This window comes from Neophocaena asiaeorientalis, unplaced genomic scaffold (assembly GCF_003031525.2).
Source record: "Neophocaena asiaeorientalis asiaeorientalis breed wild unplaced genomic scaffold, Neophocaena_asiaeorientalis_V1.1 scaffold397, whole genome shotgun sequence".
Taxonomy (NCBI): domain Eukaryota; kingdom Metazoa; phylum Chordata; class Mammalia; order Artiodactyla; family Phocoenidae; genus Neophocaena; species Neophocaena asiaeorientalis.
In genome coordinates, this window is record NW_020173231.1 from 2,793,569 (window position 1) to 2,817,853 (window position 24,285).

At 43.8% G+C, this 24,285-nt stretch overlaps 4 pseudogenes; 2 read left to right on the plus strand and 2 right to left on the minus strand.

Annotated features, from left to right (window-relative positions):
- Positions 1-6,006: 6,006 nt before the first annotated feature.
- Positions 6,007-6,593, minus strand: LOC112400019 (elongation factor 1-alpha 1 pseudogene; annotated as a pseudogene).
- A 117-nt stretch (positions 6,594-6,710) lies between these two features.
- On the minus strand, positions 6,711-7,791 carry LOC112400030 (elongation factor 1-alpha 1 pseudogene; annotated as a pseudogene).
- A 5,893-nt stretch (positions 7,792-13,684) lies between these two features.
- LOC112400020 (recombining binding protein suppressor of hairless pseudogene) lies at positions 13,685-14,974 on the plus strand (annotated as a pseudogene).
- Positions 14,975-15,626: 652 nt separating this feature from the next.
- Positions 15,627-17,260, plus strand: LOC112400036 (recombining binding protein suppressor of hairless-like; annotated as a pseudogene).
- The last annotated feature ends 7,025 nt before the right edge of the window (positions 17,261-24,285 follow it).

Sequence of the window (24,285 nt, forward strand, 5' to 3'; positions counted from 1 at the left end):
TGTTTCCAGTGTTTTGCTATTACAAAAAAGACTTCAGCGACATCACTGAAATTTGAATCTACATCAGTCAGGGTTCTGGAAGGAAACAGCACTGAAATGCAGAAGGCTCAAACAAAGAGACTTATGAAAGGGACTACCTTACAGAGGTGTGGGCAGGATGGATGTTGAGGCACCAATGAGCTGACAACAGCAGGAAGGGGTTACCAAACCTGGGCCTCAAGGGGAAAATGGTACCATTGGAGCCTCGGGGAAGCAGGCATGTGGGGATAGGGCCACCTAGTAAGAGCTGTGCATTTCCAGAAGCATGGCATCAGAGATAGAAGGAACAGGGAAGAAATACCTCCGCCACACTCTCTTCCTGCCCTGCAATCTCTTGCAAGTGCCTCCCATTAGCCAAACCCAATCACAGAGGCCAGTAGGCAAGGGGCCCAGGCGACCAGAGTGACCTGCCCTCCTGGGACAAAGATGGGTACAGAAGAGCAGTAAATGGATCTGGGGTGGGAGTGGAGCATATACACAGTATATCTGTGGGATTCCTAGAAGTGGAAATTCTGGCTTAAAGGCATGTCTATTTCTATTTTTTTTACATCTTTCTTGGAGTATAATTGCTTTACAATGGTGTGTTAGTTTCTGCTTCATAACAAAGTGAATCACTTATACATATACATATGTTCCCATATTTCTTCCCTCTTGCGTCTCCCTCCCTCCCACCCTCCCTATCCCACCCCTCCAGGCGGTCACAAAGCACCGAGCTGATCTCCTTGTGCTATGCGGCTGCTTCCCACTAGCTATCTACCTTATGTTTGGTAGTGTATATATGTCCATGCCTCTCTCTCACTTTGTCACAGCTTACCCTTCCCCCTCCCCATATCCTCAAGTCCATTTTCTAGTAGGTCTGTGTCTTTATTCCTGTCTTACCCTAGGTTCTTCATGACATTTTTTTTTCTTAAATTCCATATGTATGTGTTAGCATACGGTATTTGTCTTTCTCTTTCTGACTTACTTCACTCTGTATGACAGACTCTAGGTCTATCCACCTCATTACAAATAGCTCAATTTCGTTCCTTTTTATGGCTGAGTAATATTCCATTGTATATATGTGCCACATCTTCTTTATCCATTCATCCGATGATGGACACTTAGGTTGTTTCCATCTCCAGGCTATTGTAAATAGAGCTGCAATGAACATTTTGGTACATGACTCTTTTTGAATTATGGTTTTCTCAGGGTATATGAGCTGTGTTCACACCACCAACCCCAGTCCTCTCCCGGCGCTCCGACCGAAGCCCGAGCCTCAACCCCCCCAGCCCTGCCTGCCCCGGCGGGTGAGCAGACAAGCCTCTCGGGCTGGTGAGTGCCGGTCGGCCCTGATCCTCTGTGCGGGAATCTCTCCGCTTTGCCCTCTGCACCCCTGTTGCTGCGCTCTCCTCCGCGGCTCTGAAGCTTTCCCCCTCCGCCACCCGCAGTATCCACCCGCGAAGGGGCTTCCCAGTGTGTGGAAACCATTCCTCCTTCACAGCTCCCTCCCACTGGTGTAGGTCCCGTCCCTATTCTTTGGTCTCTGTTTATTCTTTTTTCTTTTGCCCTACCCAGGTACGTGGGGGGTTTCTTGCGTTTTGGGCGGTCTGAGGTCTTCTGCCAGCGTTCAGTAGGTGTTCTGTAGGAGTTGTTCCACGTGTAGATGTATTTATGGTGTATCTGTGGGGAGGAAGGTGATCTTCGTCGGCATGTGCATTTTTATTACTGTTTGGAAGTCAATTTTGATTTTCTTTTTTTTAATAGATTTATTTATTTATTTATTTATGGCTGCATTGGGTCTTTATTGCTGCGCGCGGGCTTTCTCTAGTTGTGACGAGCAGGGCCTACTCTTCTTTGTGGTGCGCGGGCTTCTCATTTCGGCGACTTCTCTTGTTTCAGAGCACGGGCTCTAGGTGCACAGGCTTCAGTAGTGTGGCATGTGGGCTCAGTAGTGGTGGCTTGCGGGCTCTAGAGCACAGGCTCAGTAGTTGTCGTTCACGGGCTTAGTTGCTCTGAGGCATGTGGGATCTTCCCGGACCAGGGCTCAAACTCCTGTCCCCTGCATTGGCAGGTGGATTCTTAACCACTGCACCACCAGGGAAGTCCAATATTCATTTTCATTTACCCTTTCTCTGGGTTTTCTGTTTTCTTCTGTATTTCTATTGGGAATAATTTTCCTTCTGTTAGAAGAACTCCCTTCAGTATTTCTTTTGAGTGCAATTCTGACGGCTAGGAATTCTCTGTTTTGCTTGTCCTTTGACCTTTCATTTTGAAGGATAATTTCATGGAGTTGGTGATCCTAGCTGGGCAGTTATTTTCTTTCAGCATCTTGTCTTCTGAATTTTATTGTCTCTGTTGAAAATCACCTCTCAGTCTTAATGTGATTCCATGGAAGTTTCTACTTTTAAGCTTTTCTTTATATTTCTGGTTTTTAGCAGTTTGACTATGATATACCTCAATGTGGTTTTCTTTGTTTACATCATGATTGAATTCAGTGAACTTCTTGAATCTGAATTATATTTCATCAGTTTCAGGAAATTCTTGTCTATTATCTTTAAATAATGCCCTTTTCTCTCTTTCCATATCCTTAGTTTGCGTATATTATCCCTTTTCACTGTGTGCCATTTGCCCCTTACACTCTTTTCTGTACTTTCCATTCTTTTTTCTCTTTGTCTTTAGTCTGGATATTTTCTATTGTCTTACAGTTCACTAATCTGTCCTTTCTGGGTCTAAAACTGCTCTTCAGCCCATCTATTGAATTTCCAATTTTCACTTAGTGTATCTTTCAGTCCTAGCATTTTGATTTGATTCTTTTTTATAGGTTCTGATTATCTGAGAAATTATCTTCTTTTATCTCTTGAGACTGTAAATGATGTTTTCTTCCTTCAGAGGGAGTTATCCTTTCCTTAGCTGGTCAGGGAGAGTGGGGACTGCTCATCTTAAGAAAGAGACTGAACCAACTTTAGTCTGGGTTGCAGTTTTGGCAAACCTCTGTCTATCTCTATTTCACCCTTTTAGGGTAGATCTCTCCAGGGGTTCCAGCTATGAATCTGGGGTATTAAGCAGAGATCCTTCCTTTTAGTAGGGCTTGAACTCTTATTCTTGCATCCTGGCCACTGTGAGACTGCCAGAACCCTGCTTTTAGTTTCTGAGCCTTTCTATTTGTCTTCCTAGCCTCCTGCCCAGACAGCTTCAGAAGGTAGTGGATGCTTTCTGGGAAAACTGATAGTGTTGGAACTCAGTATTCTTCTCGTTCCTCACTGGGGTCCTGGCCCCTAAGCTTCTCATTTTATCTCTCTAGCCCCACAGATGGCCAAAAGATTTCCTGCTTTCTTTACCTCTTAACAGAAGTCCTCTGACTGGGGTCACTGGGATTCTTTGTCACCTGCCCTATAACCAGAATTAGTAAATACACTGAGGGAAAAAAAGACTGTAGAATGTCAACTCATCATTCTTCAGCTGCTTTTTTTCCCCCATTAAGTCCTAGTGCCTCAATATCTTTCCAAAGCCTCAAGTAGATTTTTTTTGGTATTTTATTGGCTTTTATAGTTCTTCTTTATGGGAAGGTTGGTCTGCAACAATCTACTCCATTATATTCAGAAATGAAAGCCATGTCTGTTATCCTATGTTTACTTTCCTTGATCCTCTGCTTTTCTCCTTAGTTCCTCCCCTCATAAGAATTTTTAAATAAACGGTTTTCTTTGTATTTTGAGATTAAATCACTGCATTTGATTCCAAGTGAATTGGGACTAGGTTACAACTTCAGCCCAAGATTACATGCCTCGACTCTCCCTCTGGATTAGTTATACATTAGCCAAACGCTCTCTGACCTCAGGCAAAATAAGTCCCCATTTCCTTGTGTGTAAAATGGGAACACTAGTCTTTTCCTCATCAGGTTGTTTAAAGCTTAGTAAGAAGATGTGTATCAAGATCTTAGCACAGGGTCTCAGACTTAGGGCAGCACTCAGTCAAAGTCACTATTAGGGAGAGATAAGAAAGGAATAAGACATAAGGAAATTTGTAGGGGGCCATTCATGGCAATCAGTTGTCCCTTCCCTTACCCAACCAGTTTACTTTTTCATTTATTTTTCGGTCATCATTCACTTTTGCATATGAGGTACAATCTAGAAGTTCTTTTAGTGAGGGTCTCATGGCAAAATCTGTAAGAGTTTGTTTATTTTTTAAATCTGAATATCTCTTTATTTTCATTATTGAAAGGTAACTTTGTTGTATATATAATTCTAGATTGAGTTATTATCTCTTAGAATTTTGAAAATATTGTTTAATTATCTTCTGGCTACATAAAAGATAATCAGGTTTTTCTCTCTGGCTGCTTTTAGGGCTTTGTTTTTGGTGTTCTCTCATTTTGTTACTGTATACTTCTTTTTTTTTTTTTTTGCGGTTCCCGGGCCTCTCACGGTTGTGGCCTCTCCCGTTGCGGAGCACAGGCTCCGGATGCGCAGGCTCAGGGGCCATGGCTTACGGGCCCAGCCGCTCGGCGGCATGTGGGATCTTCCCGGACCGGGACACGAACCCGCATCCCCTGCATCGGCAGGCGGACTCTCAACCACTGTGCCACCAGGGAAGCCCTGTATACTTCTTTCTTTTCATTTATCTACTTCAGAAATTTTTTTTTCTAGAAAAATCTCAGGTGTCATCTCTTCCAACATCATATCTCCTTGTTCTCTTTAATTCTTTCTTTAGGGAACACCAGTTCAATATTTTTTCAACCTTATCAGCCCATCCTCCAGGCTTTATAATCTCTGGTATTTTCCATTTTTATCTATGTTCTGTCCTCAGATTTATTTTCTAACTCGCTTCCTCTTCAACTGTGTTGTTGCTCTTCTTTGCACTTTGGTTTTTGGTGTATTTTGTGATTTTTGATATTTGATGGAATTTTCTTGGAACTCTGTGAAGTCTGGGTTCTCTCTGAAAAAACTGACTTTTGCTTTGCAAGACAACTCTTTTTTGTTTTTACACTACAGAAGTAGTATAAATTGTTCTGTAAAAACATGGATAAACTCTGGTTTATCCATGTCAAGCTTGTGACAGATAAGTGTATTACTTCTCTTGCTTAGCAGAAGAGATATATATATATAGGGAGAGAGATAGATTATCTTTTTACTGAGATGCTGGGAAACTGAGCTTTGTGCGGTGGTCACCAGTCTGAACTTCACCTTGCCAAGTCCCTACATCATGCCTCCTCTCCCTCATGACACCAGTTAAAACTCTTATTCTGGGTCACAGAGGAGCAGGAGATGCCTCTGGTTCCAGCTCTTGCTGACTTATTTGGAATCTGGCTCCCATCTCATCTTTGGCTTTTGGGTATCTCCCTTACTTTCTTTCCGTCTCAGTCATGCATTTTAAAATATATTTAAAAAATTTTAATCTAGCATTTTTAAGTGTTTTTTTTTTTAATAGCAAGAGATACATCAGGATATCCAGTGTGCAACAACACAACTCATTCATTACTTTTTTTTTTCTCTTTAAACTTTTTTAATGGGGCTCAAATTCTGTGACAGATTTTTGGTCAAGTTGTTTCCATTAAAAAGGACTGATTTTGGGCTTCCCTGGTGGCGCAGTGGTTGGGAGTCCGCCTGCCGATGCAGGGGACGCGGGTTCGTGCCCCGGTCCGGGAAGATCCCACATGCTGCGGAGCGGCTGGGCCCGTGAGCCGTGGCCGCTGAGCCTGCGCGTCCGGAGCCTGTGCTCCGCAACGGGAGAGGCCACAACAGTGAGAGGCCCGCGTACCGCAAAAAAAAAAGAAAAAAAAAAGTGCTGATTTTAAAAACTAATAATTTAAAACGGCCACACACAAAACAAACGGTCCACAAAACATTCTCCTTTCCTTCTGAAGGTTTTACGATGCATTGTTATCATTTACCAGTCTTTTGCTATTAAACTTAAATGGCCAATTGAGACAAACCATTCTGAGACCCTTTTTCCACCACTGATTAAGACTGGGGTGGCAGGTATTGGGGATAATATTCATTTAGCCTTCTGAGCTTTCTGGGCAGACTTGGTGACCGTGCCAGCTCCAGCTGCCTTCTTGTCCCTGCTTTGACGACACCCACAGCAACCATCTGTCTCATGTCACAAACAGCAAAACGGCCCAGAGGAGGATAGTTAGAGAAGCTCTCAACAAAAATGGGTTTGCCAGGAACCATATCAATAATGACAGCATCACCAGATTTCAAGAATTTGGGGCCATCTTCCAGCTTCTTCCCAGAATGACGATCAATCTTTTTCAGCTCAGCAAACTTGCAAGCAATGTGAGCTGTGTGACAACCCAGCACAGGTGCATATCCAGCACTGCTTTGGCCTGGATGGTTCAAGATAATCACCTGAGCTGTGAAGCCAGCTGCTTCCATCAGTGGGTCATATTTGCTGTCACCAGCTGCATTGCCACGACGAACATCTTTGACAGACACGTTCTTGACATGGAAGCCCACATTGCCCCCAAGAAGGGCTTCACTCAAAGCTTCATGGTGCATTTCAACAGACTTCACTTCAGTTGTCACGTTGACTGGAGCAAAGGTGACCATCATGCCACTTCTGAAGGTTTTACGATGCATTGTTATCATTTACCAGTCTTTTGCTATTAAACTTAAATGGCCAATTGAGACAAACCATTCTGAGACCCTTTTTCCACCACTGATTAAGACTGGGGTGGCAGGTATTGGGGATAATATTCATTTAGCCTTCTGAGCTTTCTGGGCAGACTTGGTGACCGTGCCAGCTCCAGCTGCCTTCTTGTCCCTGCTTTGACGACACCCACAGCAACCATCTGTCTCATGTCACAAACAGCAAAACGGCCCAGAGGAGGATAGTTAGAGAAGCTCTCAACAAAAATGGGTTTGCCAGGAACCATATCAATAATGACAGCATCACCAGATTTCAAGAATTTGGGGCCATCTTCCAGCTTCTTCCCAGAATGACGATCAATCTTTTTCAGCTCAGCAAACTTGCAAGCAATGTGAGCTGTGTGACAATCCAGCACAGGTGCATATCCAGCACTGCTTTGGCCTGGATGGTTCAAGATAATCACCTGAGCTGTGAAGCCAGCTGCTTCCATCAGTGGGTCATATTTGCTGTCACCAGCCGCATTGCCACGACGAACATCTTTGACAGACACGTTCTTGACATGGAAGCCCACATTGCCCCCAAGAAGGGCTTCACTCAAAGCTTCATGGTGCATTTCAACAGACTTCACTTCAGTTGTCACGTTGACTGGAGCAAAGGTGACCATCATGCCAGGTTTGAGAACACCAGTCTCCACTCGACCCACAGGGACAGTGCCAATGCCACCAATTTTGTAGACATCCTGGAGGGGCAAATACAAGGGTTTGTCAGCTGGGCGAGGTGGTGGCAGGATGCAATCCAGAGCTTCAAGCCGTGTGCTTCCACTGGCACTGCCATCCTTACGGGTGACTCTCCATCCCTTGAACCACGGCATGGTAGCACTTGGCTCCAGCATGTTTTCACCATTCCAGCCAGTAACTGGCACAAATGCTACTGTGTCGGGGTTGTAGCCAGTTTTCTTAATGTAGGTGCTGACTTCCTTAACAGTTTCCTCGTATCTCTTCTGGCTGTAGGGTGGCTCAGTGGAATCCATTTTGTTAACCGCAACAATTAGTTGTTTCACACCCAGAGTGTAGGCCAGAAGGGATGCTCACGGGTCTGCCCATTCTTGGAAATACCTGCTTCAAATTCACCAACACCAGCAGCAACAATGAGGACAGCACAATCAGCCTGGGATGTGCCTGTAATCATGTTTTTTGTTGGTTTTTTTTTTTGCGGTACACGGGCCTCTCACCGTTGTGGCCTCTCCCGTTGCGGAGCACAGGCTCCGGACGCGCAGGCTCAGCGGCCATGGCTCACGGGCCCAGCCGCTCCGCGGCATGTGGGATCCTCCCGGACCAGGGCACGAACCCGCGTGTCCTGCATCGGCAGGCGGACTCTCAACCACAGCGCCACCAGGGAAGCCCAGGCCAGTGTTCTTATTGCAAGTTCATGTCAGGTCCTGGTGATAGAGGGGGGTGCCCTCCCACTTTGGACCCGCCACTGGAGGTGGAAAATGCAGCGACTTATCTGACTTGGCCACAGGGAGCCGGGCAGTCCACGGAGGCCCAGCAGCAGGTCCCTAACAGGTTGAGGGTAGGAGGGCATTCCCTTCCAGCTCTCTCCCTTGGTGCAGGAAGTGCTATAGGCAACATCACTGTGTATATAATGGGCAACAGCACAGCACTGAGCCTGCTGTGGGGCTGCCTGGGTTCAGATCCTACCTCGGCCTCAACCGTTGTGTCAACTTGCAGAAATTGCTGAAAAGTCCCTGACCCTCATTTGTAAAATGGGGATAATATTAATGCCTGCCTAGTAGGGCTATCGTAAAAGCAATATATTTCCAACACTTGGAACAGTACCTAGCACTATAAAATACTTGGCGCTATAAAATATTAGCTGTTATTAGACACATTATCCTTCTTGATCACCATTCTAGTTAAGTTTATTGATACATCATGGACTTAAGGGATAAAAAGAGCACACTCATTCATCTTATCTAATTATTACATGTCCTTCTAGTAACAAATGATTCCAATTAGGTTTGATTAAATAAGTATACCAAAGAAGTAATTTTTGCTAAATTCTAATAATTATATATATCCTCCTCAATGCAATTCTGTTTCATTGGGGGTAAAATTTAAAATATTAAAAGAGTCAAAATTACCTCAAAAGTAAGCATTTTGTCTTTTGAGACACGTGAAAGCATTTGCAATTTTGTCAGCTCTTGTCTAATTATTTCCACTCTGAAGACAAAGTGTGCATTCAGGAGGCTTCTTGTTAAATGTGTGGCTAATTCTCCAATCAGTATTTTCGGCCTGGACTTTTTTTCTGGAATTCAAGAACATTGCTTCCTATTAAAAAAAAATTAGCTGTTATTATTTTCCTAAAAACAAGACCTTTCGAGTAGAATTTTTCTAATACTTTATAATGAGATGGTGGCATCTGCAAGAGATGCTGCTTTTCCATTTGCAGTGGTAATACAGTGTTTATTTTGAAAATTCACTAAGTTTTAAAAAAAGAAGCAGATTTAAAGAAAAATATGAAATTAGACAAAAGTACTGAAAGGCATGTTAAAAGTTGTGAAGATAGTATACAACGATTGGTCTTTAGAAGACTCATTTCCAGTAGCTTTTTATTTATTTATTTATTTATGGCTGCGTTGGGTCTTCGTTGCTACGCGTGGGCTTTCTCTAGTTGCGGCGGGCAGGGGCTACTCTTCGTTGCGATGCGAGGGCTTCTCACTTCGGTGGCTTCTCCTGCTGCGGAGCACGGGCTCTAGGCTGGAGGGCTTCAGTAGTTGTGGCTCGTGGGCTCTAGAGCGCAGGCTCAGTAGTTGTGGCGCACGGGCTTAGTTGCTCCGCGGCACGTGGGACCTTCCCGGACTATGGTTCGAACCCGTGTCCCCTGCATTGGTAGGCGGATTCTTAACCACTCTGCCACCAGGGAAGTCCCTCCAGTAGCTTTTGAACTCATGGTGGTACCCTAAGACTTTAACGAGTCTGACAGCTATCTCTCCTGCCCCAGAAGCTCCCATGGAAATAGCTTAATTTTTTATCTGAATTCATCAACATGTTCTCCAAAGGGTTTTTTTTTTTTTATTGAATACCTTCTTCAGTTAAAAACGAAACAAAAACTTCAGCGTGCAACCCCCATATAAGTTTGTTTAAAATTTGTAAATTGTATTTATATATGAGACAGAATCGTGTAGTAGTTATAAATGTAAACTCTGTAGCCAGACTGTGGTGTTCAAATCCCAGCTCTGCCACTTCTCAGCTGTGTGACATTGGAGGGATCAGCTGACCTGTCTGTGCTTATAAAGTACAAATAATAATATCTATATATGTAAGCTCTTAGAACATTGCCTGGCGTGAAAGAAGAACTCAGTTGCATTATCTAGTATTATGACAACTGTGCAATAGAAATCTTAAGATCAAGATAAAAATAAATAGAAATAGAAGGTCCAATATGTCCCTTAACAGTCATGTGAACCATGGGGTGCGTTCACCCCCAGTTTGGAGACTGCTGGCTTCAGCAATGGTAAGAACATACCATGTCTCTAAGTATTCTGAACCTTGAGGTACCTTGTAAAGCTTGGAGGACTGTGGGTGGATTTCCCCACACCTGGATTATGGGCACTTCATTTCTGTGCAGACCTCCTGGTTTTGCTCTTGTAAACAGTAATCAGGTCAGGCTGACTGGGGCCAGGGAGTCCTTGGCTTCTTCTAGACCTGCCCAATCACTATTCCGGATGGAGCAGTGCCTGGGCTTTGCTTCTTGCTTTGCACGTGCTACCCTAGATTTAGTCAGCACCCACCCAAAGCCAGGAAGACAGTGGCCCATAGGGACAGCTGCATGTCAGTCTGTGCTCTGAAACCAGCCACCATTTCAGTCAAATGTGATAACAGCTGATTAAAGCATTTCTACCTAAAGACTGATTTGTAGCACGTTCACACGGACTGAGTCCCCTGCTGCAGGCAGCTGTTCTTCTTGACACGGGGCCGACAGCAGGACTTGGGAGGGTCCCCTCAGATGCTCCAGCAGCCAGGAAGCTGATGGCCCTGGAAATGCTGAGAGAGACTGGCTTCACCAGGACTGGTTGAAGGATTGGCACCTTTGAATCTGTCCAGGGAAAGGGCTGGTGGGCTCTGTGTGAACAACTGGGAATAGTAAACCCAGTGGGAACTGGACCTAGTTACCAATAGCAGATCTCAGTGGATCTACAGAAATTGCCCCCAAATTCCAGCTGCTTTAGGTCAGATCATTTTCGAGTTGAAAAGGCCGTACAGACAGGCCATCTAGTGGATCCCAAACCTGGCTGCTGTCAGTGTCAGTGGGGACCTCCCCAGTCAGACCTCCCTCTCGCCCAACCCAGAGGTAGCTTTACCCTGAATTTGCTGATTATAAAAGCCATCTGTGAAGTTTGGGGCCCGGTAGGTCTGGGGTGATGTTCAGGAATCTGTATTTTTAAAAAGTGCCTCCAGTGATGAGCTGGAATGGGTGGATGCTGGTCACCACTTGCTTGAGTGGCTTGAGCACTGGAGTTAGAGCTGAAAGACCAGAGGGCCAACCCTGGTGGTGCCACCTCCCAACTGTGCGACATTGGGTGAGGGATGTATCCTCTGTGAGCCTCATTTTCTTCATCTGCAAGAAGGGCATAAGGACAAAAACCTCCATTGTTCTCACAATAAACTCCCTTGATCTTGTGCCTATGAACTCGTAAAACGCTACACAGACATAGGACTTAAAGACTCATGCCAATGGCTCATCCAGCCTAGGGTTGGTCATCTCCAGCAACAGGGAGCTTATTACTTCTAGAGACAACCCCGTTTCTTTGGGAAGCTCCTGGAGACAAAAGGTCCTTCCTTACTTTGAGCAGAAATTTGTTCTTTAGCATTTATCTAAGGAAAATAAAAACACGAACTCGAAAAGATATAGGCATCCCCATGTTCATTGCAGCGCGATTTACAGTAGCCAGAAGCAACCTAAGTGCCCAATGATGGATGAATGGATAAAGAAAACATGGTATATATAATGTGGAATAGTTTTCTGCCATAAAGAAAAAAGGAAATCATCCCATTTGAAACAACATGGCTGGAACTTGAGGGCATTATGCTAAGTAAAATAAGTCAGACAGAGAAAGACAAATACTGTATGATCTTACTTATATGTGGAATCTAAGAAACAGAAAACCAAAACAAACAAGCAAGCAAACAAAAAAACAGGCTCATAGATACAGAGACTAGATTGGGGGTTCCAGAGGTGTGGGGTGGGAAGTAGGTGAAATGGGTGAAGGGGCTCAAAGGGTACAAACTTCCAGTTATAAAATAAATGTCAGGGGGATGTAATTTACAGCATGGTGACTATAGTTAATAACACTGTATTGCATATTTGAAAGTTGCTAAGAGAGTAGATCTTAAAATTTGTCGTCCCCCCAAAAAAATGTTTTTGTAACTGTGTGTGGTGATGGATGTTAACTAAACGTATTGTGGTGATAATTTGCAGTACATACAAATATTGAATCATTAAGTCGTACACCTGAAACTAATATAATTTTTAAATTTTATTTATTTAATTTATTTATTTTTGGCTGCATTGGGTCTTTGTTGCTGCTCGCGGGCTTCCTCTAGTTGTGGTGAGCGGGGGCTTCTCTTGTTGCGGAGCATGGGCTCTAGGCACGCGGGCTTCAGTAGTTGCGGTGCGCGGGCTCAGTAGTTGTGCCTTGCAGGCTCTAGAGCGCAGGCTCAGGAGTTGTGGCACACGGGCTCAGTTGCTCTGCGGCATGTGGGATCTTCCTGGACCAAGGTTCGAATCCATGTCCCCTGCATTGGCAGGAGGATTCTTAACAACTGCACCACCAGGGAAGCCCCTACTATAATGTTAATGTCAGTTATATCTCAATTAAAAAGAAAGAAATTTATCCCCTGTCACCAATAATCCTCCATCTTATCACTCAGTTTTTATGTTATTCACAGTACTTATGAGTATCTAAGTTTGTCTTGTTTATTTACTTGTTTACTTGCTTGTTATCCATCTCCTATTAAGATGCAGTCTCCATCAGGGTAGGGACTGTGTTCACCACTTGTGTCCCTGAGAAGATCCATAAACTCTGGCTGCATCAGGAAAACAAAACAAAACAAAAAGTCCCAGAAACCTGTTCCCTGCAATTTTCTCCCGTTGGATTTAATTCCTCTTTTTGGGAGGTCACAGATTAAATTTAATCCCTAACCTGCAGATTGGCCCGCTGAATAATTTAAGATAATCATATCCTTTTCCACCCCCTCCATACCTCACAACTTGAGGCTTCTCAACACACTGTCTACTGAGAAGGTCCCTTTATGAATAAGCAAGATCCCCCAAATCACTGTAGACATGGCTACGTTCTAGCAAAGCTGGAGAGATGGATTCCAGGGTAGGTAATTCAGGAAGAGCCATTTGCTTCTAGTTAATTAAATCACGTATTTACATTAATCACCAGCACTACGGGAGCTACTTACTAAAATATTTACTGAGTCAAGGCATAACATTTATGGAGCCCTTTTTATGTGCAAGGCACTGTGCTAAGTGATTTGCTGGCCCTTAATTCTTTACAATAAACCCTGAGAGAAAATGCTAGTGTCATTCGCATTTTATAGATGAAGAAAATGAGGATCAGAGAGGTTAAGAGAGTGTCCAAGTTCATGCAGCCAGCAAGGGGCACATTTGGGCTCAGCTCTGGCTGACTGAAAAGTCCACATGGGTGGAAGATGGCACCTGCTGTGACAGGTCATTGAAATTATGAAACTATCATTGAAATGGAAGCATTATAGTTCTTCGGAACCATTATGATCTCAAAAGGAAAGGAGAATGATACAGATACACTGGCTGAGGTCTTTTGAGGTGCATCGAAGTGTGGCTTACCTTAACATGTTCTTGAAGTACCATGGCGTGGATTAAAAGAAAATTTGGTGAGTGGCTTCCACCTAAATGATTTACTAGGGAAGCTATGTGAAATTATTTAAAAGAGCGAGGGGATCAAACAGTACTTATTCTTCGTGCAAAAGTTGCACAGAAGTCATATGGAAATGAAAAAAGGTTTTTTTGCCCTCCTCCTTTTGTGTAAATTATGGGCAGTGGATGGAAGGAAAAAAAGAACAAATGGAATGCGATGGTTGTTCTGAACAAGAGTCTCAACCCTGTGCATTTATTAGAATAGGAAATAGTGACCAAGAAATGCAGCAGCTAAACTGGGAAGGAAAGAACTATTGCACTGCCAAAACATTGTATATATCTGACTCAGACAAGGGAAAGCGCTTCATGCTCTCTGTAAAGATGTTCTATGGCAGTAGTGATGACATTGGTGTGTTCCTCAGCAAACAGGTAAAAGTCACCTCCAAACCTTCCAAAAAGAAGCAGTCATTGAAAAATGCTGACTTATGCATTGCCTCAGGAACAAAGGTGGCTCTGTTTAATCGACTTCGATCCCAGACAGTTAGTACCAGATGCTTGCATGTAGAAGGAGGTGATTTCCATGCCAGTTCTCAGCAGTGGGCAGCACTTTACATTCATCTCTTGGATGATGATGAATCAGAAGGAGAAGAATTCACAGTCCACGATGGATACATCCATTATGGAAAAACAGTCACACTTGTGTGTTCAGTTACTGGCATGGCACTCCCAAGATTGATAATTAGGAAAGTTGATAAGCAGACCGCATTACTGGATGCAGATGATCCTGTGTCACAGCTCCATAAATGTGCATTTTACCTTAAGGATACGGAAAGAATGTACTTGTGCCTTTCTCAAGAAAGAATAATTCGGTTTCAGGCCACTCCATGCCCAAAAGAACCAAATAAAGAGATGATAAATGATGGTGCTTCCTGGACAATCATTAGTACGGATAAGGCAGAGTATACATTTTACGAGGGGACGGGCCCTGTCCTTGCCCCAGTCACACCGGTGCCTGTTGTAGAGAGTCTTCAGTTGAATGGCAGTGAGGATGTAGCAATCTTGAACTTCAGGACAGCATTTCACTCCAAATTTACGAGTGTGGTTTGGGGATGTAGAAGCTGAAACTATGTACAGATGTGGAGAAAGTATGCTCTGTGTTGCCCCAGACATTTCTGCATTCCGAGAAGGTTGGAGATGGGTCCGGCAGCCAGTCCAGGTTCCAGTAACTTTGGTCCGTAATGATGGAATCATTTATTCCACCAGGCTTACCTTTACCTACACCCCAGAACCGGGGCCACGGCCACATTGCAGCGCGGCGGGAGCAATCCTTCGAGCCAACTCCAGTCAAGTGCCCCCTAATGAGTCAAACACAAACAGCGAGGGGAGTTACACAAATGTCAGCACAAATTCAACCAATGTCACGTCATCTACAGCAACAAACTGTGTTCACCACTTGTGTCCCTGAGAAGATCCATAAACTCTGGCTGCATCAGGAAAACAAAACAAAACAAAAAGTCCCAGAAACCTGTTCCCTGCAATTTTCTCCCGTTGGATTTAATTCCTCTTTTTGGGAGGTCACAGATTAAATTTAATCCCTAACCTGCAGATTGGCCCGCTGAATAATTTAAGATAATCATATCCTTTTCCACCCCCTCCATACCTCACAACTTGAGGCTTCTCAACACACTGTCTACTGAGAAGGTCCCTTTATGAATAAGCAAGATCCCCCAAATCACTGTAGACATGGCTGCGTTCTAGCAAAGCTGGAGAGATGGATTCCAGGGTAGGTAATTCAGGAAGAGCCATTTGCTTCTAGTTAATTAAATCACGTATTTACATTAATCACCAGCACTACGGGAGCTACTTACTAAAATATTTACTGAGTCAAGGCATAACATTTATGGAGCCCTTTTTATGTGCAAGGCACTGTGCTAAGTGATTTGCTGGCCCTTAATTCTTTACAATAAACCCTGAGAGAAAATGCTAGTGTCATTCGCATTTTATAGATGAAGAAAATGAGGATCAGAGAGGTTAAGAGAGTGTCCAAGTTCATGCAGCCAGCAAGGGGCACATTTGGGCTCAGCTCTGGCTGACTGAAAAGTCCACATGGGTGGAAGATGGCACCTGCTGTGACAGGTCATTGAAATTATGAAACTATCATTGAAATGGAAGCATTATAGTTCTTCGGAACCATTATGATCTCAAAAGGAAAGGAGAATGATACAGATACACTGGCTGAGGTCTTTTGAGGTGCATCGAAGTGTGGCTTACCTTAACATGTTCTTGAAGTACCATGGCGTGGATTAAAAGAAAATTTGGTGAGTAGCTTCCACCTAAATGATTTACTAGGGAAGCTATGTGAAATTATTTAAAAGAGCGAGGGGATCAAACAGTACTTATTCTTTGTGCAAAAGTTGCACAGAAGTCATATGGAAATGAAAAAAGGTTTTTTTGCCCTCCTCCTTTTGTGTAAATTATGGGCAGTGGATGGAAGGAAAAAAAGAACAAATGGAATGCGATGGTTGTTCTGAACAAGAGTCTCAACCCTGTGCATTTATTAGAATAGGAAATAGTGACCAAGAAATGCAGCAGCTAAACTGGGAAGGAAAGAACTATTGCACTGCCAAAACATTGTATATATCTGACTCAGACAAGGGAAAGCGCTTCATGCTCTCTGTAAAGATGTTCTATGGCAGTAGTGATGACATTGGTGTGTTCCTCAGCAAACAGGTAAAAGTCACCTCCAAACCTTCCAAAAAGAAGCAGTCATTGAAAAATGCTGACTTATGCATTGCCTCAGGAACAAAGGTGGCTCTGTTTAATCGACTTCGATCCCAGACAGTTAGTACCAGATGCTTGCATGTAGAAGGAGGTGATTTCCATGCCAGTTCTCAGCAGTGGGCAGCACTTTACATTCATCTCTTGGATGATGATGAATCAGAAGGAGAAGAATTCACAGTCCACGATGGATACATCCATTATGGAAAAACAGTCACACTTGTGTGTTCAGTTACTGGCATGGCACTCCCAAGATTGATAATTAGGAAAGTTGATAAGCAGACCGCATTACTGGATGCAGATGATCCTGTGTCACAGCTCCATAAATGTGCATTTTACCTTAAGGATACGGAAAGAATGTACTTGTGCCTTTCTCAAGAAAGAATAATTCGGTTTCAGGCCACTCCATGCCCAAAAGAACCAAATAAAGAGATGATAAATGATGGTGCTTCCTGGACAATCATTAGTACGGATAAGGCAGAGTATACATTTTACGAGGGGACGGGCCCTGTCCTTGCCCCAGTCACACCGGTGCCTGTTGTAGAAAGTCTTCAGTTGAATGGCAGTGAGGATGTAGCAATCTTGAACTTCAGGACAGCATTTCACTCCAAATTTACGAGTGTGGTTTGGGGATGTAGAAGCTGAAACTATGTACAGATGTGGAGAAAGTATGCTCTGTGTTGCCCCAGACATTTCTGCATTCCGAGAAGGTTGGAGATGGGTCCGGCAGCCAGTCCAGGTTCCAGTAACTTTGGTCCGTAATGATGGAATCATTTATTCCACCAGCCTTACCTTTACCTACACCCCAGAACCGGGGCCACGGCCACATTGCAGCGCGGCGGGAGCAATCCTTCGAGCCAACTCTAGCCAAGTGCCCCCTAATGAGTCAAACACAAACAGCGAGGGGAGTTACACAAATGTCAGCACAAATTCAACCAATGTCACGTCATCTACAGCAACAGTTGTGTCCTAACTACTGTCTTTTTGCTAGGACTTACACTGACTTGAGTGCGGCAAAATGTTGACCAAAAAAGAAAGAAAAAAATGAACAATCTTTTGTGGTTTCTTGGGAAGACTTTTCATACCCGGTGATACTATTCAAAAACCCCATTACCTGCAAGTGCTGATTTGAAGTGCAGAAGCCACAGTAAAACAAACAAAAAACCCCATCAAAATGTACAAACTTTTGGAAAAAAAAAAAAAAGTCCACATGCCCGTGATCATGGCCTTGCTTCCTGAGCTGGTGGTTTACATAATGGAGGGAAAAAGAAGAAGTAGAGCTTGTTCTCTTGTTTATTCTTTTATTTATTGGCTTATCTCTCTTCGCCTTTGGAATTTTTCCTATTCAGGCAAGAGCTAGAAGCTCTGGAGACACAGAGGACACCCAAAGTTTACCGAACCCTCATCAGACTCATCGGAAGAGCTTTGAACTTCCTTCAGGGAAAATGTTGCATCTTGTCTGTTTATATCCTGCTCCAGCCTTCCTGTAAAAGGTTGAGTTTCACAACTCTTGAGCTACTTGTAGGCTTGGAGTGAGACTGGTGTAGAATCCCTTCCTGTCCTCTCCTTGTTCTTCTCAACAGACTGGGGTCAACTCCCACTCATTTCCCTGCCGAGTGGCTCCTGGGTGGGCCTTGTTGAGAAAGAGCCACCCTGGCTTTGGAGCAGCAGTTTCTGTCACCAGGGCCAGCGTGCTGCCCCGTGGAGGCTGCAGGGCTGGGTGTCCTGGTGTGGCTTCTCAGACAGATACTTCTCCACTCCAGGCCAGCCCGCCCTGGGAAAAGCTTTCCTGAGTTGAGTCGGAAGGCACATAAGGTTGTTACCTATGAAAATCATGCCAACCCAACACATGTACACTCGGCTACCTGCCTGTATGTGTCAGAGAGGGTTCATCTTTTAGCTGAAGTTGTAAAGGGCAGGTTCTTTTTAACTGAATGTGAGATGAGGAAGTGCTTTGTAGCTTGGAACTTAAGGTAGTGCACAGGGAAATCAGTAGTAAGGATTGCTCACCAATCAGGATGAGGATGTTAGACTGAGGACTTTTTCTTTCAGGGTGCAGTCCTTGTTGGAAAATTTATGTCAACTCCACTCAGCATACTCTTCCTGGTCCAGACAACGAACCAAACCAGGAACCCTGTTTGGTGCTAACTCACAGCAGCCACCAACTCCCCTGAGCTTCTCATTGCCTGTCTATAAAGCTGGCTACTGGGTGGGAGGTATTTCCCACTACCGTGGTGGTGGTGAGAGGGTAACCAATGGAAGAATTTGGGATAAAAGATAAAGGATTTTATCCTGACAAGGATAAAATGTGGTTATTGTTTGCTAAAGCAAACTCATTTCTTTGATCCAAACTGATGGACGCTTTCAAGATGATCACTTCCTTTAGGTTTTTATACATAGGAGTGACACTTAGAAGTCTGGACTGATTAGCATGTCTTTGGCATCCCTTGTTGCTTACCTGAAAAAACACCCCAGGAGCAAAGATATAAGGCAAAATCTACTTTGCACACAAAGAAACAAAGCAAAAAAATCAAAACCAACAGGAACCTCTTCCTCAGCCAGACCCACACTGAATATTACTGTCATTTTTTATGGTAAAAAATAGAGCCAAACTGTTTCCTCCCATCACCACCGACACAAAGAAGCTTAAAGAAGCTCAGGTAGATATTCTAAAATGATTCTAAAATGATAGGCTAAAGCCTAGGATTCCAAAATAGTCTCTGAACTGGAGCTAAACCAAAGTGATATTTCATTCTGAATTGACTGATACTAGGAAGTTGGCCATTCTATTTACAAAAGTAGTTTTCACTTGTTTGTTTTCAATTTGAGGAAAGATTTCCACACAGGGAAATGTACAAATCTGAAGTGCACAATTTGGTGGGTTTCGGCAAATGTATTATAAAAATATGTGTATCTTATATGCCAATCAAAGTAGCTTCAAACCTACAGAAAGTTTCCTCATGTCCTTCTGGTCAGTCCCCATCCTAGAGATTACTAACCACTGTTCTCTCTTCTAACACCGTAGATTAATTTTGTCTGTTCTTGGCCTTTCTTATGAGCAGAATCATATAGTACATGCTCAGCGTACTTTTCACATCCAATCGTGCTGTTGTGCATTATCAGCAGTCATTCTTTTTCGTTGCTGAATAGTATTCTCTTATGTGAATGTACTACAGTTTGCTTATCCATTCTCCTCACTACAAGTCATGTAGAGGCTGTAATAATAAGTAACCCATTTATTCATTGGGCAAGTGTTTTCCAGATCTTTCTCTATGCCAGGCACTGTTGGAGATGCTGGGAGGCTTTAATGAACAAAATGAAGCTCCTGCTCTCATAGGACTTTTATTCTAGTGGGGAGACAATATATAAGCAAAGAAATGAATAAGATAGTAGTGAGAAATGCTATGTACGTAGTAAATCTGAGTGATGGCATGAAAGTGGTGTGTGAGGATACTGGGTCCTCTTTAGATTGTGTGGCTGGGAAAGGCCCCTTTGAGGTGACTTGGCTGACATTGGGGTGATACAAAGGTCGCCAGGTGAAGACTCAGAAAGTTTTTGGGCCAAGGGAACAACAGGTGGAAAGGTCATAAGGTGGGACTGAAAGGGACACATGGGTGTTGAAGAAACAGGAATGAGCCAGTGTGACTGGAGTGAAGTGAGCGAGGGTGGAGGTGGTGAGAGGTGGAGGAGGTTAGAAGCAGGAGTTGTGGAAAAGGAGTTTGGCTTTTATCCTAGGAGTGATGGAAGGCCATTGGAAGGTTGAAACAGGAAGTCACACTGTCTCATTTACATTAAAAAAAAGCTGTTCTGTCCAGGGGGGAGGGAGGAGGATCAGTGAGATCAGTTAGGCTTTTGGAGGGAATGTGTGAGATGATGGTGGTTAGGGTGGTGTCATTAGAGATGGGTAGAGGGGCACTGATGAATCAGGTGGGGAGAGGGGATGGGGCTGTGACAGAAAGAGAGGAACCAAAGATGACTCCTAGGTCTTTGGTCTGGGCAGCACCATCTTCTGAGATGGGTAAGATGCAGGTGGTGGTGATGGGGCTGTTGAGAGAGAAAGGGTCCAGATCTGTGTTTTGGCTGTGGCGGTTTAGGATGCCTCTTAGACCTCTTCAACTGGAGATGTCTGGTGGACAGTTGGATATACATAATCTGGTGCTTAGTTGAGAGACAAAGGCTGGAGACAAAAATGTGAAAGCCCTCAACATATGATTTGCTGCACACGGGCTTTCTCTAGTTGTGGCGAGCAGGGGCTACTCTTCCTTGCGGTGCGCGGGCTTCTCATTGCAGTGGCTTCTCTTGTCATGGAGCACAGGTTCTAGGTGCGTGGGCTTTAGTAGTTGTGGCACATGGGCTCAGTAGTTGTGGTGCACGGGCTTCATTGCTCCGCGGCATGTGGGATCTTCCCAGACCAGGGCTCAAACCCGTGTCCCCTGTATTGTCAGGCGGATTCTTCAACCACTGTGCGACCAGGGAAGTCCCATATGATGTATATTTAGGGCTAGGGGACTAGATGAGATCGCTTAGAGAGAACAAAGTGTTAACGACTGGGTCCTAGAGAAGAACCAGAGGAGGAAACTGAGCAAATGATACATGTGGTCCTGTTATTATTATCGTCTCTATGGCTGTTTAAAATTCTCTAGGGACTTGGACACGCATTTAGTGATTTGGGCTTCATGACAATCCTGCGAAAAACTCAATAGAACCTTTGTTGCAAATTGGCCTAAATAAGCCAATTTGGTCATTCACGGATATTAGGCTCTTTTTGATTTATCTTGGAACCCTTAGGAGTTAGAGGTAAGTGAGGGTTAGATACTGAGAGGGAGTAAGGAAGTAAGTATCAGAACAAAAGTTACTACAAGGATAGATATTTATTTGCCTATAGGCTCAGAGGAGGCCTACAGAATGGTCTTAGAGCAGTTCTGCAAGCTCTGTGAAGCCCTAGCCCTCCGTCCCTTTTGGTGCTCACAGAACACCTCCATAAGGGTTCTCTTGAACAGACCACAACACTATGTGCCAGGGGTGGGCACAGGATGTTTTAGGGATCAAGCTTCTGGTGCCATCCTTGAGGGTTAAGGATCAAGTAAGCACAAGAAGCGTTTCAAATATTTTATCTTGAATATTACTTTATATATTGAATATCACTGATGTTATCAATAGAGCCCATTTGGTATATCCTTTCTTTATGCTGATTAACAAATCACTAAGTACCCCCAATAGAAACTCTTGTCTGACATTCATTATATGGATCAGCAGAGCCAAATAATGTGTTGTCATGAGCGGACAGGAAATTAGAGGAAGTGCTGACGGTCCTGTTCTCTGGGCTGGGGTATTTGTGGCGTAGTAATAGCTTACCAGGCCTGGAGTGTGCCTACCTAATCAAGATGACTGATTGCCCCTCCCTCATTCACATCACACTGGCTTTGCTGAAGTATTTCAGAGTAAATTATTAATACTATAATAAGATTTGTACGATTAAAAATCAATCTCAGATAATAGAGCCAAACTTGGAATAGTAATAATAATAAAACAGATACTAATCACTGAACCCTTATTCTGCACAAGGTGCTGAGCTAAGGTCTTTGCATAAGTGGTTCATTTAATTCTCACAACAACCCCATGAGTTAGCTGCTATTGCCTTCATTTTACATAAGAGAAAACGGAGACTCAGAGAGTGACTTGCCTAAGGAACCTGGCTGGTGTGTGGCAGAAAATGACTTTGAACTTAGCTCTGTCTGATTTTACAGTATGTGTTGTGACCACAGCGCTATGAGGTTTGGGTCCAAGACCGGGATTTGACACTTGCCTTAGGAAAAGTTGCCCATCTTGCTATGCTTCAGTTTCCTGATCTGTAAAATGGGAGAGGGAGGAATAATGAACTGGCTGATGCATGTGAAGGAGTTTCATAAACTGTAGATGCTTTGTGTAAAGTCTCATTGTTTGCACAACCGGGATCCTCTTCTGGGTCCCTCACTTAAGTGTCCACAGTCTTCCTTGATGACAGGAGCGTGGCTGGGCATGTTTTGTGCAGTGTCCAGCATAACCCCTTGGCCCGATCTTCCCTTGGCTGTTCTGCAGCCTGGGCTCGGGGCCCAGTATCCCAGAGCCCATGGCATTTTCTTGAAAGTCATTGCGTGAACGACAGTTCCCCCCTGTTTCTTAGAAACAGCCCCAGGCCGTCCTCCTTGAGTGGGCAAGGTTGCATCCTGGTGATGGATGTGCCAACTGCAGTCTTCCTCTGGCAGGTGCTGGACATCTTCGGGGGCACATGGATGTGTTATGAGAGAGCTTGTAGTGTGGGGAAAGACGGTTCGAATGCGACCCCTGGCACACTGTTCACTCATTCACTCAACACATGTGAATTTAGCATCTACCACTAGGTGGGGAGAACATGATGGTGAATAAACTAACATGGCTCCGTCCATGGAGCTAATGGCCTATCAGGGGAGAAAGACAACTAAACACTTAGAATAAATAAAGTGAGCCAAGAATGCATACCAAGTACATGGACAGCCAACTTAACACAGTTTTGGGGAAGTCAGAGAAGGCTTCCTGGAGGAAGGGATATTTAATTTGAAGGAGTTTACCTGGTAAGGAGAGTGAGGTGATGGGAGAGACTTCTTTTTAGGGCTTTTGGATGTGATTTAGGCTTCATAGCTTAGATGCACCCGAGTGAGAATTGGAAGGCATCTGCATGGTGCCATGCATGGAATAGCATTGCTGGTTTTTCTGCAGTGTGTTCCAGTGTCCAGGCACCAAATTATTGAGAGTCAAGAGGCAGGGTATGGGCCATCTGTTTTTCGCTAAGTTGGATCTCTCAGGTGTGGTGTGGCTCTAAATCTAACACTTAATGCTTGGAGAGGTGTGTCCCTGGAGCCAGCAGCTTCAGGAGTGCCTTCTTTAGTCCTGCTTTCCTGATGTTGGCAGATGTGGCAGCTCCCTGGCAGCCTGGTTCTGCAGTGTCATCCTGGCACCATACCTGGAGCCCACTGCTCCAGCCCATCTAATGATTTTTGTTAATTCTTTTTTCTTTTTCTTTTTAATTGGGGTATGATTGACATATAACATTCTATTAGTTTCAACATAATGATTCAATATGTGTATATATTGTGAAATAATCACCACAGTAAGTAGAGTTAACATCCATTACCATACATAGTTACAAATTTCTTTTCTTGTGATGCGGACTTTTAAGATCCACTCTCTTAGCAACTTCAAATGACAATACAGTATTAGTAACTATAGTCACCACACTGTACATTGCACCCATGACATTTATTCTATAACTGGCTGTTTGTACCTTTGACTCCCATTTTGCTAACTCCCAGCCCCTCTGTCTGGCAACTACCAATCTGTTCTCTGTGATTTTTCAGGTTTATTTATTGGTCTTTGCTATTGTTAGAAAAGTCTTGTATTTTATGGGCAATTATTTAGTGATGTAATTGAAGAGCTTCCACTCTTTGTAAAATATCTTTTTTAGTCTTTTCCTCAGTATTTTCTAACAATATTTGCATTACACATTTTTTTTACCATTTCTTTATCTAAAGGTGTTTTTTTCTTTTGTGCAAGAATCCAAGATTTTTTAAAAAATAGCTGGCCAAATGTATAAGCTCAGATCTGTTTAATTTTTTTTTTTTTTTTTTTTCAGTACGCAGGCCTCTCACTGTTGTGGCCTCTCCCGTTGCGGAGCACAGGCTCTGGATGCGCAGGCTCAGCGGCCATGGCTCACGGGCCCAGCTGCTCCGCGGCATGTGGGATCTTCCCGGACTGGGGCACGAACCCGTGTCCCCTGCATTGGCAGGCGGACTCTCAACCACTGCGCCACCAGGGAAGCCCAGATCTGTTTAAATTTATTTAAACATTTTTAAAAATTAAAAAAATTAATTACAAATAATTATAAATTTCTTGTTGGACATTTAATTCTGTGTTTAGGCAACTAATTTTATTAATTTTTTTGACCATTGAAAGGAAATTTCTTATCAAATCTATTATGCACTT